The 15,455-nt window shown below is 33.0% G+C and overlaps 1 protein-coding gene across 8 annotated transcripts in view; it reads right to left on the minus strand.

Moving 5' to 3' along the window:
- The window catches only part of LOC126749022 (plasma membrane calcium-transporting ATPase 2), a 160,682-nt gene extending 147,381 nt beyond the window's left edge, over nt 1–13,301 (minus strand). For 2 of the 8 annotated variants that reach the window (XM_050458627.1, XM_050458626.1), the window contains exon 1: nt 13,033–13,300. The gene's annotated coding sequence lies outside the window, so the exon portion shown is untranslated. Of the gene's footprint in view, nt 1–13,032 lie in introns of all 8 variants that reach the window. The other 6 variants (XM_050458621.1, XM_050458617.1, XM_050458624.1 and 3 more) reach the window with 4 other exon arrangements.
- Between the last annotated feature and the right edge of the window lie 2,154 nt (nt 13,302–15,455).

A 15,455-nucleotide genomic window follows, 5' to 3' on the forward strand; every position in this document is an offset into this window, starting at 1 on the left:
ATTTGTCTCAATAGCTACTGCTTCTATATCATTAAGATTTTTAATTAATTCTTTAACTTCCAGATTTTCTTTAAAGTAAAGAGTAATTCCACCCGCCGCTTTTTGCATCAGTATCCTATTTTATAAAATCTCAACTTTGAAGGGCTTTTAACATTAGCGCAGGTTGTATCTATGTATGTATGTATGTAACGTAATCTTTGAGCTTAATTTTTACTGGTTTCCAAAAGTCTGATCAACTTGAAACTTTGCACACGAATCAAGGACCGATGACAATGCAATAATTTGGCAACAGTTTCCCATTATCCTTATAAGGATTGCCAGGATTAATAAAATCTTTTATAATTACACTGACACACAAGTTTGGTTAAGGTTCAAAAACAATACGTGATCAATGACATTTAATTAAATGGGTCTGTCTATAGTTGCACGGATGGCCAGCAGAATTTTGCTTAATTGTAGGTTAAATTCATTGTATTTTCTATTTATCAAATTAGATACTTTTTAAGTTAACATTCGTTTCATCGATTTCAATAATAAGAGTATGAAAAGTCTGAACATGCCGCCGCCCCTGAAAGTATCCAGGTAATATGAGATGCTTTTAACTTTTAAGATAATAAATAACAGTTTAAAAAAACTAAAAAAACACGCTTTTATGGCTAATCGAACTAAAAAGTTCTTATTACATTAGTAGAAGGTCGGACAATCAATAATAATTAATTACCTCTAATAAAAATCATTATAAAATTTAAATTAGTAACAGAATAATTTAAATCAAAGTAAAAAGCGTGGGGTGCCCGATATATTAAATATGACAGTTAGTCTATTGGCAACTATCTATGAGAGAAGAGTTGAAAATGAAGTAAAATACACCCCACGCTTTTTTCTTTGATTTAAATTATTCTGTTACTAACTTAAATTTTATTATGATTTTTACTTCAGGCAATTAATTATGATTGATTAAGCATTTAGATGCTCTTTTGCAATTATTTTGCCCACGACCCTACCCCTGACAGTAGTAGCATTAAGTATGTATATTTTTCTTATTTCTTATATGTTTTCCACTTTATTACATTATGGTCAAATATACTGGCTTTTTTGCTTGTTTTTACCATATAAGAGCTATCCTTTTTTTTCTAATTAACTAATCTGCATTTGCACAAAACTGCAGTCCAAGATTAATGCTGCCACTGAGTTTAATATATCAAGATTCACTTATGCAAAGCAAGTTTCCTACTACTATGTGGGAAAAAAATACTGTAAATCCAATATTCAAGGGTGGAGATAGATCTGATATAACAAAGTTCACGCCAGTATTCGTTGCCGTGTTTCGGCAAAATATTAAAGTCTCTAGTTACTGACAATCTATCTGCTTACATACACGGATTACTGACACTGATGTGTTTCTACCCAATAAATCATGTGAAGTTCACCTATCAGTCTAATGCAATGAATTACGAAGTAAAGAAATTATTGTATTGCTTTACAGCGTTATATAGCTGTAATTCAATACCGGAATGTTATCTTACTTTAAGCCCTAAAAAATTAAAGAGGAAGTACAAGACTTACCTATTTAATCAAAATAACCAAATTTAATAATTTTAACCTTAAAAGATTATTGAAATATTTGCATATACAATATCTTTTTTTGTTATCTAATAATTAATGTTTTTAATATATTTTCTGTGTAATAAAAGAATCTATGTATATTTCTTATTTTAGTTTTATTTCTATATCTAAAATATTATTATAGTGTTTATGTTTGGTTCAGTTGAGTAGCTTTAAGCTAGACTTGCGCCAGACTTAAAATGCATTCAAACAGAAATGAGGTGTTCTATGAGCCTTTATTCATTATGTAGATTTTTGTTTTAATAAAAGTCATTATTTATTTATTTAATTACCTGCTAATTTTGACAATAATATTCAAGTTGATTCAATGTTTTTTGACTTCAAAAAAGCATTTGATGCCGTAAACCACTCTATTCTCCTAACAAAGTTGAGCCACTATAGTATTGAAGATCCATTGCTCTCCTGGACTAACCAGTTCAACTGCAGGCCCAATGATGGCTTCGTTTATTCTGAGTCCCACAAGGATCTCACCTAGAGCCAATATTGTTCCTGATCTTTCTAAGTGACTTGTTCTCTCTGACGACCTCAACATTTATAAGGCAATAAAATCTCTTACTGATAGTGCAACTCTTCAGGAAAACATTAATTACCTTATCAGCTCCATAAAATTACTCTAAATGCACTAAAGAGTAAATCAATAATATTTAATAGGAAAAGACAGCCAGAAATATTGAATGTGTACTGCATTAAAGATACTGCACGTGGTCGCATCAACTTGGTTAATAATTTGGGTAAACTTTTTGATTCTGAACTAAGATCACATTGAATATGTAGTTTCTAACGCGTTTAGAATGACTGAGTTTATTATAAAGCAATGCTGGGAGTTCAAGAATACTGAGGACTTAAAATCTATGTTTTATGCTTTGGTTAGGAGTCATCTGGAGTATTCATTTGGTCACCAATTTACAAGACTCACTCTCTGGAGAGAAGTACAGTCAAAGTTTGTCAATTTTCTCCTTTTCAAACATATCAATAAGGTTGAACTTAGTTACTATGAGCGACTTAATGTTCCGGGTATGGACACTTTGGATATGCGTTGAATAAAACTGAACTTGAGTTTAGGTTCCAAAATACTTGATTTTCATGGTTTGCTTGAAATAATTCGCTTTCATGCTCCTGCCCGACCAACTAGACAACTTAAACCATTCTCACTGTACCCGATTAAGACTGACATTGTCGAATGATGTAATTGATCGAATAGTGTTACTATTATCTGCCATATAACTATGAAATTAAGCGGTCATTAGATAGCTTTAAATTACAAATGGATGGGGTAGTAAATGATTTGTATGAACATGTTTAGCTTAAATGATGTAAGGGATCTCGACAATTTACAGTTAATAATTAGTACGCTGTTAATAATTAGTACATACGATTAGTACGATGACTTTGTTTTAAATTGTTTAGTTTGAGCCATTTTAATACGTATTTATTACATACATATGATATGATACTTTTTACCTGTTATGTACTTATTGAAAAAATACCTGAGAATGTTTTATTATTTTATTATTATGAAGGAAACAATGAATAAACAAAACAATGTATTGTAGCGCTTTTCCCTTTCGTTAGGTGTGAATGAAAACAATCGAAAATAGTCAACTAATTTATTTAGACACTTCACTACAAAAGCACAATCATAGTAATGATTTACAACTACTTGAATTTATTTATATGCCAATATTCCGAACCTTAGTTCACTGCACTGATGACCATCGGCGATGCGGCTTCTTATATACTCGGCAGAACGGTGTTCCGGAAGATTCTCGCTTAGCCTTCAAGATGTTGTGCGATGTACCACTTGTGTCATTCCGGAGAATCAACTGGTTTCTCGGTGTTTACGATATCGGTACAGTATAAATAAAATTTAAATTAAAAAAAAACATTAAAAGCCAAAGCTGATATATGTCAGAATGAAAAGAAATCTTTTGTCTTAAATACTTGCGAGCACCTGTTTTTCTGACACTGGTTCATATTTTTTAATGTTAAATATCAATCTGCCGCAAATTCTTTGCATAACTGCTTTGCGTAACATCTAGATAAGGGTTATCAATAATGCAACCGTAATTTAATATCGAAATTACCAGAGACTTACAGAGAGATTTTCTTAGATTAAAACTAAATACATTTTTATTTGCATATAAAATTTTCATAGTAGAATATGATCTTCGTAATAACCCGGAGACGTGCTCCCTGAATCGTAAATTCGCGTCACATATTAAACCAAGATTTTTGGCTAATGACGTATGGGATATGAATAGTGTTTTAATAGTACAAATTTAGCACTCATGAAAGTTGGTTTAACCTTCCCTGCTGAAACCATTATTAAAACGTTTACTCATATTTTAATAAGCAAAAAAAAAATAAATATTTCATTAAATATAGCAAGAGAAAAAAATGATTTGACATGAGTAATCACATTTACGACGGTTCTCAATTTTCCTCGCTCGTTTTCCGGCACAGAAAATCTTTGAAACTATTTGAAAGGGATTTCCGTATTCGGAAGAGGCATCATAAATCATCCGATTTTTTTTTTGTTCTTGCTATTAAGGGATTTTTTGAATATGAGAGGAGTGTATTGGAAGTCACACCACATGCGTCGCGCGGTTTCTAAAAGTTCTTAAACATTAACTCATTGTTGCAACAATTAATAGGGCCGGGAGAGGTTCGCGTTTAAACAGAACATAGAATATGAATTATTGTTAACCGTTCTTTATGGCGTGCTAACGCAATTAGTCTGGAAAGGATTGAATTTGAGAGCACGTTTTTTATGGCTTTTATACCGTTGTATAAATTAAATTTGCTTTCAATTAGCGTTTTATGAAACTAAAAGAAATCAGGTTAATTTTTTTTTATTGGTTGTGACTTATATTCCATCCATTCCATCCGAAAAAGGGGATTACTGAGTTTCAAAACCGAAATTAATATCCGATTTTGATGTGATTTGCAGTGAAAAGTCATTAATTTAATTGCATCCAGTGGTGGCCGGCCAACATTATTCTCAGCAGAATCGATAAAAAGTAAACTCCTCTTATTTTCCATTAAAGCATCCAGGGTCGCCTTGAAAAACAACAAAAACTAATTATAGTTTTTAGAGTATTATAAATATGCTACGTTTAAATAACATAGAATGAATAAGGTAGAAAAATCCCTTGTTTAGTTAATTTAACCTCGTCCAAACGGAATTAGGAATTAATCCTAAAATCCTATAATATCCAGCTACATCCAGAAGGGAGTTGCAGAGATCGATATATAAAAGTACACGACGCATACGAAAGGTTTATTTTTATGCTTCACCGCAAAATGTTAAATTCCAAATGGTTTATAGTCTATTTGCATATATATTATAAAGATAGTTTACAGTATTATTTCAAATGCGGTTTTGGAGCCTTTGTACTATAATCTGATGCTATATATAACGACATAACAAGGAATGTAGATAAGCGTCACAGTTATTTTTATTTCGTATTTTTTTAGGCATTTTATTAGATATGCAAGTGTAAAAGAAATTTTATGTTACACTAGAAACTCTAAAGGTTTCTAATATACTATTAGAAAAATAATTACGAAAGATTTTCCTTGAAAAGTCTCCACATTTTTCACTCATAATGTGTGAATAAAAACTTCTTTCCGTGTCCGGGTGGTGGAGTTGTAATGCTTTGTAGAGAAAAAGTTAAATTGATTTTTTGAAGCGGCGCCATGGCGCTGGGGAGAGGCAATATTTTTGCACTATAATTATCCGTAACGACAAAAGGAAAAAGAGACATTCACAAGCACAAAATCCATTGAATATGAAAGAATATCGCGCTGTAGGGAAGAAAAGTAGTAACACTGCATTAGTTCATATTTTGCGTGGGCGCAGTTTCAGAAAATATAAGCTAATCTAGGTGAAGCCTCTCCTCTCGGACATCGAGAGTACAATAGAAACAGAAATGCATCATAATCTCAGTTTTTCTTACTCGACATCCACTGTGTGTAGTCCAAAAACTCATCATAGTTTTGATAGCTGATATTCTAAGCAACTTTTATTTAAGCTATTTTCTTCTTATGACCATAGTTCTCCTATAAAAAAATTGGAAGTGATTTTTTACAACAATTCATAAGTCTACCCCTATAAATTTCTGTAATGCAGGTATTCTTATAGGAATTACACTTTTTTTTTTTTATTATTTAGATTTTTACAATTATTGATTTATGGACTCTGACGACTCTTTTAGTATTTTCTGAACAAAATACTAAACTGGAATTTGTATTCTACGAGTAAGAAAAATATTATTTGTCTCTTATTGGCATACCAATATCTCGAGTTCTCGTGGTCAATATTTTGCAATTATTGATTAATGGACTACACCGAAGACCCTTTTAGTATTTTCTGAAAAAATTGCTAAATCCAAAATTTGTAATCCAGCAGTGCCTGTAAGAAGAAAAATAGTTTGTCTCTTTTTGGTACGTCAATAACTCAAGTTTTAGTAGTCAAAATTTGGCAGTTATTGATTTACAGACTACTGCGAAGACCCTCTTAGCCATTTTCTAAAAAAATTACTAAACTCTATTTACTAAAATTCAAGAAATTAGAATTTGTATTCCAGGAGTGCTTGTAAGAAAAATAATTTGTCTCTTGTTGGCACTCTAATATCTTGAGTTCTAGTAGTCAAAATTTTGCAATTATTAAGTAACTACTAAGATTTACTAAAAATCAAGATATTGGAATTTTTATTTCAGGAGTGCCTGTAAGAGGAAAAATATGTTTTCTCTTGTTGGCACGCCAATATTTCGACTTCTAGTAGTCAGAATTTTGCGAATATTGATTTATGAACTAATCCGAAGACTCTTTTAGTCTTTTCTGAAAAAAATACTCAAATCTATTTACTAGAAATCAAGATATTGGCATTTTTATTACAGAAGTGCCTGTAAGAAGAAAAATAATTTGTCTCTTGTTGGCACGCCAATACCTCGAGTTCTAGTAGTCAAAAATTTTGCAATTATTGATTTATGGACTACTCCGAAGACACGTTTAGTCTTTTCTGAAATAATTACTAAAATCCAATCATTTACCTATTGTTGGCATGTCAATATTTCCGTTCTTGTAGCCAAATTTTGCATTATTGATTTATCAACTACTCTAAGCGCTCTTTAATCTTTTCTGAAAAAATTACTAAACTCCATTTACTAAAAATCAAGATATTTGAATTTTTATTCCAGGAGTGCCTGTAAGAAGAAAAATAATTTGTCTCTTATTTGCACGCCAATATCTCGAGTAATTATTGATTTATAGACAACTCTGAAGAGTCTTTTAGTCCTTTCTAAAAAAATTACAAAGAGCCATTCACTAAAAATCAAGAGATTGGAATTTTTATGCCAGGAGTGCCTGTAAAAAAAATAATTTATCTCGTGTTGGCACCTTAATATCTTAAGATTTATTGATTAAATTTAAAAATCATTGATCATTGGACTACTCTGAAGACTGCTAATGAAAATTAAAGAAATTAAGAAGTAGACCAAAGTGAGATTTGAATCTACTTGGTGCTCGAAAAATTTCCAAAAAGAAAAAATTACTATTATATACCCCTTATAGTAACATAACGCTCTCGTGCAACATTGGAAGTTTTTAGGGATCCAAGATCTAAAAATATCAGACCGAAGGCCGCACTTTTAGTCTAAAAACTCCCGTGGGATATTTCCTGGATTCCTGCCGGAACAAGAAACAAACTTGGTGATACTTTTTCTATTTCACTTAAATGGAAATTTTCTCTTGTGGGTCAACTGTTTAACGATTCGCCCTTTTATTTTCAGGCCTATCCAGGGTACTATATAGCATAAACTTTATTATCAAGTTGGCAACTTCACCGAGAGAAACGCAACTTTCTGGATCTTTAGTGGCTCAGGCGCATCTGCATAAACAACATTTTTTTTAAGGTTTTCAATAACAACTCGAATGTCACATTGATTTTTCGCCATCGGGAAATGAAAGCAGGTTTAAATATAAACTGAGCAATTATTGTTTCCAATGCAATTTCCTTTCGTTGTCGAAACTGCACTTCGTCCGCTCCTAAAACATTAAAGATCTGTTATCGTGCCAACTTTGTTTAACCTTTAGCCGATTTTGTTAATGCTTTTCAGCGCCTATCTATAGATAATTGATTTAAAATAATGAAAATATAAAGAATCAGTTATATTGTAATTTTGAGAGGGATAGATCAGCTACCATCTCCAGGTCATCTCAAATCACGATTTTGAGAAAGAAGATTCTCGAACTCTATCAAGAATACCAGGATGAGTTCTAATTATCCCTAATATCAACTTATGCTCCTTTATCTAGCCCCATAAGGAAAATACAGTGGGTTTAAGTCTGGGGTCTGAACAGGTCATAAGTCAGGTCCACTGCAGTATATTTTCCAGAATATAATGTAAGGTTAAAATATGGTAAGAGGAAAATCAGGTAAGTTCCTCATTGCATTTGTGGTAAAAAGAATCAGTAGTTGAAAAAACAATTGACAGAAAGTTTTAATAAGTGAAAAAAATCAGCGGGAAGTATTTGGAACTTCTTCATTAATCGTATCTTCTTCTAATTTCACCGTTTTTAGGGTTATTGGCATTCCTCATTTTCATTTTATCGATGAAAATTGTCGAATAAACGAGTTTTTATACGAAATTTTAGTTAATACCTTCAGAAGACAAGAAATATTCGGACAAATAGTCGAGTATATATTTTCTCACTCACTTTAGACTTGAATAATTTTTGGAATGTGGAATGTCAGAATAATTTTTTCATATCAAGAAATTAATTCTCTTCTAGTTCCACCATTCTTAATTGACCGTCCTGGTCCTTCTCTTTAACTAAGAAAGAAAAGAAACTATTGAATAAATCATTCAAAGACAAAAGGATCATTATCAATCCAAAATATCCATCTGCGAATATCCGTTATTATTATTTCAAGAGATTTGTAATAATGAATCGAATGCATGTCATATTGATTTTTCGGTGTCAGGAAATTAAATCAAGTATAAATAGAAGCAAGAAGTGACTGTTTTCAGTATAATTTCCTTTGGTTTCAGTTCATTTTAAAATGACCCTCGTCCGTCCTCGAAGCAATAAAAAGCGGTAATCGTGCCAAGTTTACTTTACCTTCGGGCGAATTGTTTTTTTGTTTCATCGTAAATAATGTACAAACAACATATTTTGAAATGTATTTGGTGAAGTCTGTTTCTGTTATCAAGTTATCGATTATAAATCAGAGAAGAATTGGCTTTAAGTCACGGTCAGGAACATTTATTTACGTTTTAATTGGGTTTATCAGTAGCGATCGTCAAAGGAGGCTTAGGTCTTTACAAGGTGTTTTTTAATAAAAAATATGAATTTGTGATCAGTAAAGAGTATTGTAGAGTGCCTTGAAAGGTGGATTAAACCCGTAGCAAAAACTGGCTGAAAACGGTTTATAACCTAAAATTTTACAGCGGTGATTCAAAGATTTATATATATATTTTTTTTAATATTGACAAATACAGCTACGTTTATTTGTCAAAATTACATCTACAGCGATAAATGTTTTGAACTGGGTTTCATGCAGGACAATTAAGGATCAAAGGTCCTATGAAGTGTGGTCAAATAAGAAATGTAATCTTAACATATTTCAGAAATTTGGCTCTCCAATATCCGTGGATGTGCCTAAAAAAATAAGGAAGAAGTTAGATGCAAATAGTCAAAAGGGCATTTTTGTAGAATATGGAGAAACTACACAAGTGTCGCATATTTTTTCCTCATATAAATCAAGTGGAAATACATAGAGAAATTATTAAAGTATATCAAAAAGCATACATTTTTTGCTTGTTTGCGCATTTGTTTTCAAACTGATGGTCACGATAAAACATTCATTATTTCTCTTACAGTATAAGAGGAAAACAAATAGTAATTAAGTGAAAAAGTAATGCTGATTCAAAAAAGCTGAGTTCGGAAAAATCTTATTAATGTTATAGTAAGTATTGATGTATTTTCGCGGACACGATAAAACGAATGATTCACAATATTTCGTCGTATTTTGCATAGCATGAAATACATACAGGGTTTTTACTAAACATGCGGCAAAAATTTAAGGGATTATTCTAAGGATAGTTTGTCCTTTAATAATTTTTGATAGGACGCTTTGTTTCGAAGATACGGGGCGAAAAATAATTTCAACCATCCAATTTTGGTAGTCTTAAAATTATTAACGTAGCCGAAATAAAAGTATAGCGTACTACATTGAACCTACCAAGTCATAAAAAATTTAACAATTCCGTTAGTATCTTTTAAAAACATTCCGATTAACGTAGCCGAAAAAATATGAGAGAAAAATTGAGTATTTTCAGTGTTTAATACTTTAAGTCTAGTGAAGTTGTTGAAGACTTGCTGATGGAAATTCATTAGAAGGTAGTTGGTTGTACCGTGAACGATTTCCTAATCGTAATGTGCCTAATAGAAAAATCTTCCAAAGTATACATTAAGGACATCGTGAAACAGGAGCATTAAACCCAAGTGGAGGACCAGGAAGGCCAATGACAGTAAGAACGGTGGAACTAGAAGAGAATGTGCTGGCCATGGTAGAAGAAGATACCAGGTACCTCTACTCGAAAAATTGCAAATACTTTAAATGTAAGTAACGGGACAATTTGGAAGATTCTTAGAGAATATTTGTTGCACACTTCTTCCTGCAGATTTTCTTCCACGTATTGCATTCTGTTAATGAGTTTTGCACACCTTGGTTCAAATCCTTTAACTACTGACTCTTATTCTTTTTACCGATAAAATCATTTTATTCAGAAAAGCAATAATCCTGGGAACTCCCAGTATTATTTCCACAATAAAAAAGAACATTGAAAAAGTGATTACTGTCCTAAGGCATTTCATGATTGGGCAATATTATAAAGTTATTATAAAGTTATATATTGTCACTGGCGTAGATCAGATTTTTTGAAAAATTTCGCTTATAACTCGAAAACCGTAAGCATTTCCCTAAGGTCATATTGACATATTTCGATAGCCCATAGGAAGACCTAACCCCAGTTAAAAGGTTTTACAAGTTCAACGAGACACCCTGTATTGTGACCTGATCGACTATCAGCAAGGAGAACCAAGCGGTTGTGACGAGAAACCCATGGAGGCTAGCCTCGCTTGTGGATGTTTTAGACGTTTCGATAAAAAACAACGATTTAATAAGTGTTTTTTGTATTTCTTTTTTGTGGTGTTTTTGGTAAGATTAGGAACATAGGAAATCCCATGTAAATTTTAAGGTGGTCAATTATTGGCTTTCCTGTACATTTTACAGAAAAAATGTAACATAACTTTTTGAAGAGACCAATCTGGTAAACCCTCGTGCAAAGTTTCAAAAAATTTTAATAAGCGAATCTTGAATTATTCAATTAAATGTTATTGCAATATTACCAAATTTTCGGTTCAGGTAAAACCAGACACCAGCCGCCAGCAAACAATTTGTTATAAGGCTTTGTCAAATCTGACGTACAGCTGAATACAAGAAATGTTTTTTTTTTGTTTTATCAATCTCACAACCATACATTCAAAGTAAAACACGTTAAGATTACTCTTTTATCTAAACTTTTATTTAATATAACGATGAAGTTAAACCAATATAAATTATTATTATCGATTATTAAAAAAATTTTTTTATCATACTTAGAATTTAATTAAACCAATAGCAGTATCTGAAATATTTTCAATTTATTTTCCCATCAAGCTAATCTGGTCCATTTCAACCATTAAACCTATTTTTAGTAAATTCGAGTCCAAAGACATTGCAATAAATAATTGTAAATGTTTAACTCAGAAGATCGAAAATAGATCCGAAAAAAGAGAGAACAGAACTCTTAATATTTTACTAAGTGTGGAAAAATAAAATAAAATACAATAACTTTTTTAAAAATAATAGAGAATTACATAAAAACATCAATTAATCAAATGTCCAAACAACCCCCCAATAATAGTTAAACAATATCCTAACCGATCATAAAATTCATTTCTAACGTTACTAAGTTGATATTGGAAAATTTTATTATATTCTAACGAAATAGCGTTTTGTAACTGGTTTAGATTCTCAAATTTTACACTTTTATAAATGACGCTTTCTAAATGACCCCACAAAAAGGTCATTCGGTGAGAGATCAGGTGACCTGGCTGGCCAAAGTATCCGGTACCGTGGACCAATAATATTGCCGTTAAAAGCATTTTCCAAGCATAAAAAAGGGTCCAATGATATGGTGTCCGATAATTCCCACGAATACATTTGTTTTTTGGGGATATTGTGTCCGAGTATGAACAAAGCGATGTTCATTTTCTTGGCTCCAATACCGGCAATTCTGAACATTTGGTTCATTGTTGAGGGTAAATGTATATTCATCGTTAAAACAAATATTTCTTAAAAAATCCCTATCATTATTTCCTCTTTCCATCATTTCAAAACAAAATGCCATTCTTCGCTCTTCATCTCCTTCCTGCAGCTCTTGATGTTTTTCGAATTTATACGAATAATATTTGTGAATAATAGAATATTAAGATCTCTGTTCTCTCTTTCTTCGGCTCTATTTTCGATATCCCGCGTTGAACATTTACAATTATTTATTACGGTACCTTTGGACTCGAACTTACTGACAATACGTTAAATAGTTGAAATGGACGAAATGGGCTTGGTGGGGAAATAAAATGAAAACATTTCAGATACTGCTCTAAAACTGTTTCCCACATAATGCCTCTTAATTATGGCTATTTTTTTGTCGATTGAATAATTCACTGATTTATTGACATTTTTCATCACGTCAGTGACAATATTCATTTTACTGGTGCCCGTTTGGTTTTACCTGAACCGAAAATTTGCTAATTTTGCAATTGCACATAATTAAATAATTCAAGATTCGCTTATTAAAATTTTTTGAAACTTTGCACAAGGGTTTGCCAGATTGGTCTCTTCAAAAAGTTATCTTATTTTTGCTATAAAATGTACAGGGAAGCCAAAGATTGACCCGTTTAAAATTTACATGGGTTTTCGTATGTTCTGCTGAGTTCGGAAAAATTTTATTAATGTTATAGTAAGTATTGATGTATTTTCGCGGACACGATGAAACGGATGATTCATAATATTTCTTCGAATTTTGCATAGTATGAAATAAGTACTTGGCCCTATTCAACGACCTACGAGCCGCTACTGCTGTCTATCCCTATCGACAGCAACAAACATTTGTTTATAGAATTTGTTGTTATTAAGCGGGCGCATGAAGGAGCGCACCTCGGGACAATTATTTTAATACTGGGCAAGGAAAGGGGAGCGGAGGAGAGGGTTCTTACTTTGGTAAGTATAATTTTAATCAGTAATCAGGGTTCGGTGGACGTCGATTGTTTTTCCATGGGTGGAGTTTACTTACTTTCAGCTTGTTCCAATATAGTTGGCTGCGTTAGTTGGTCGCCCCAGCAGCCAGCCTTGTATGACCGATGACGGCTACGGGCTACGGCTATGCACAGTCGCGACGGCGGTGGCCGGTGGGTCAGGTTAACATCGGGCCAAAAACGAGGCGAGGGGGCACCCGGACACTTTCGCGCACAACAAACTGCTGCACGAGCACGATGCCGATGCCAAGCTGAAGCTCGCCGCTCGCTTCCGCCGCCGTTGTCGCTTGTGCTCTGCGCGGATTTCCTTCAGGCGACGCTAGAGGGCGCCGCTTATATTGCGGCCGGCGCGAATCCACCGCGACGCCACCGACGCCGCGCGTCTTCAGCCCCGATTCGCCTGCGTCGATGTTTCGAGCGGCGACATTCGCCTATCCTATATCCCATATCCTGGTGACCTCCGGCCTCGTTGCCAATTTGCCACGATTCAAATCTTCCGCGCTGTATTCGCTTTTACAGAGTTGCTTTTCGGCTGCATTCACGCCAGCTTCGTTTAATTCAACCCCGGCTACATTAGGTTCAATGATAAAATCGGATAATTGAACAAGTTCTGCCTAGTTATATATTTTGGAATTGTTCCTTGCTCTTTGTTCTGTACAATGAAAATATCAATGACAATGGGTATATCCCAGCGAGCACAAATGTGTCCAAAGGTTTCCTCGTTTTGGAAATATAAAAAAGGTTCAACGGACAACTATTAATTTCGTCAAAAAATTCAATAGATATCCATAAGATCATATACAAATGTCACAAAAGTAGACCGCCATAGGACCATTCAATAAAATTGTTCACTGGACAAACAATTTGTCAATACAAAAGGATATACAAGGAAATGTGGAAAATCTTTCGGATTCAGGTTGAAGTTAAAAAAAAATATTATGAAACTTTCCTATAACAAAATTTCCTATACAGGTGTCCCGAAAGTAATGGGACATAGAACAACAGATTCAACAGAACAAGTAGATTCCTTTCGTCAAAATTATGTGACTGAGGTCAACTTGCCTTATCCTAACTTTAATAGTAACTGAAATACAGGGTGTCAAAGTATTATTTGAATTTAACGTTTTTTTCTCATAGGTCCTGAACCAAATGACATACTGACATGAAACTCTGCCTGTAACTCTTTGTAGAAACAAAAATTTTATTCAGCACAATTATGAAATACAAAATTTTCCTTTGACTAGGTGTCTTGAAATTAAAGATTTGGGTGTTACTTTTGACCAAAATTTCAACTTTAGGAATCATATCCATAATACAGTTATAGCAGCATCCAGGCCTCTGGGTTTTATAATTAGAAATTGTCGCAATTTTGATGAAGTTAGGGTGGTGCAGTTCTTATATTGCTCATTTGTTCGCTCCAAGCTTGAGTACGCTTCAATTATATGGCATCCAGTATATCAGGCGGAGATTGATAAAATTGAGTCAATTCAGTGTAGATTATTAAAATATTTAATGTACAAGACCGATGTTGTCTATCCAGCAAGAGGAACATGTCAAGATATAAGGCTTGCACGTTTTAACATGAAAGCCTTAGCCGACCGCCGTGTAGTAGCGGCCGTAGTCTTTTTATATAAATTAGTTAATTATAAAATCGGCTGTAGCTCATCAAATTTACTTTGTTGTTCCCAGATTAAACTCTAGAAACTCTCGAACATTTCAGTGTAATAGAGCAATAAATAACATTTTTAGAAGGTCGCCGATTTATTATATGTGTAACTTATTTAATACTCTTTGTAACCACAACTTGGACCTCTTTGTTGCTTCAATGTCTTTCTTACTAGGATTTTTTAATCAATACTCTTAAATCTTGAATTTCTCTTAGAGATTTTGTAGGTAGGTAATGCTTTGAGTAAATGTATGTTTTCTAAAAATTTTATTAGCCTATAAGCCTCTTCCATAACTTCTTTCTGTATTTCCTGTAAGTGGGTGACTGTCAAAAATAAAAGCCTTATTATGAAATTTAGAACATACGAGTCTTTTAAAAAGAAAAATAACATTTCGTATACAGTTTTCGTGTTTTCGGTAGGGTGGGCGATCCTCCTTTTCAGCTCCGTATATCGGTTTAAAAAGTATCAAAATAAAGTCCTTTTTTAAAATTACATAAAAAATCAAAAAAAAAAAAAAAGGAAAAAATCTAGTGGTGTTAAGTCTGGCGACCGTGCGGGTCATTCAATTACACCATGCCTGCCAATCGTCATCTCTGGAACTGTTCATTAGGCCATTTCTTTTTTTCTTGCATCAATTTTTTGGCGAAGTAAGACGGAAAATTGTTTGCCATTTAAAATATTTTATGACACTATGAGGCAATTATTTGACCTACCAAAGTTTAAGTTGATAATATGTCGTTTATTACCACACACTTTTGCTTACTAGTCGCTTAATCGATTTTCTTTTTTTCGGT

This window comes from Anthonomus grandis, chromosome 22 (assembly GCF_022605725.1).
Source record: "Anthonomus grandis grandis chromosome 22, icAntGran1.3, whole genome shotgun sequence".
Taxonomy (NCBI): domain Eukaryota; kingdom Metazoa; phylum Arthropoda; class Insecta; order Coleoptera; family Curculionidae; genus Anthonomus; species Anthonomus grandis.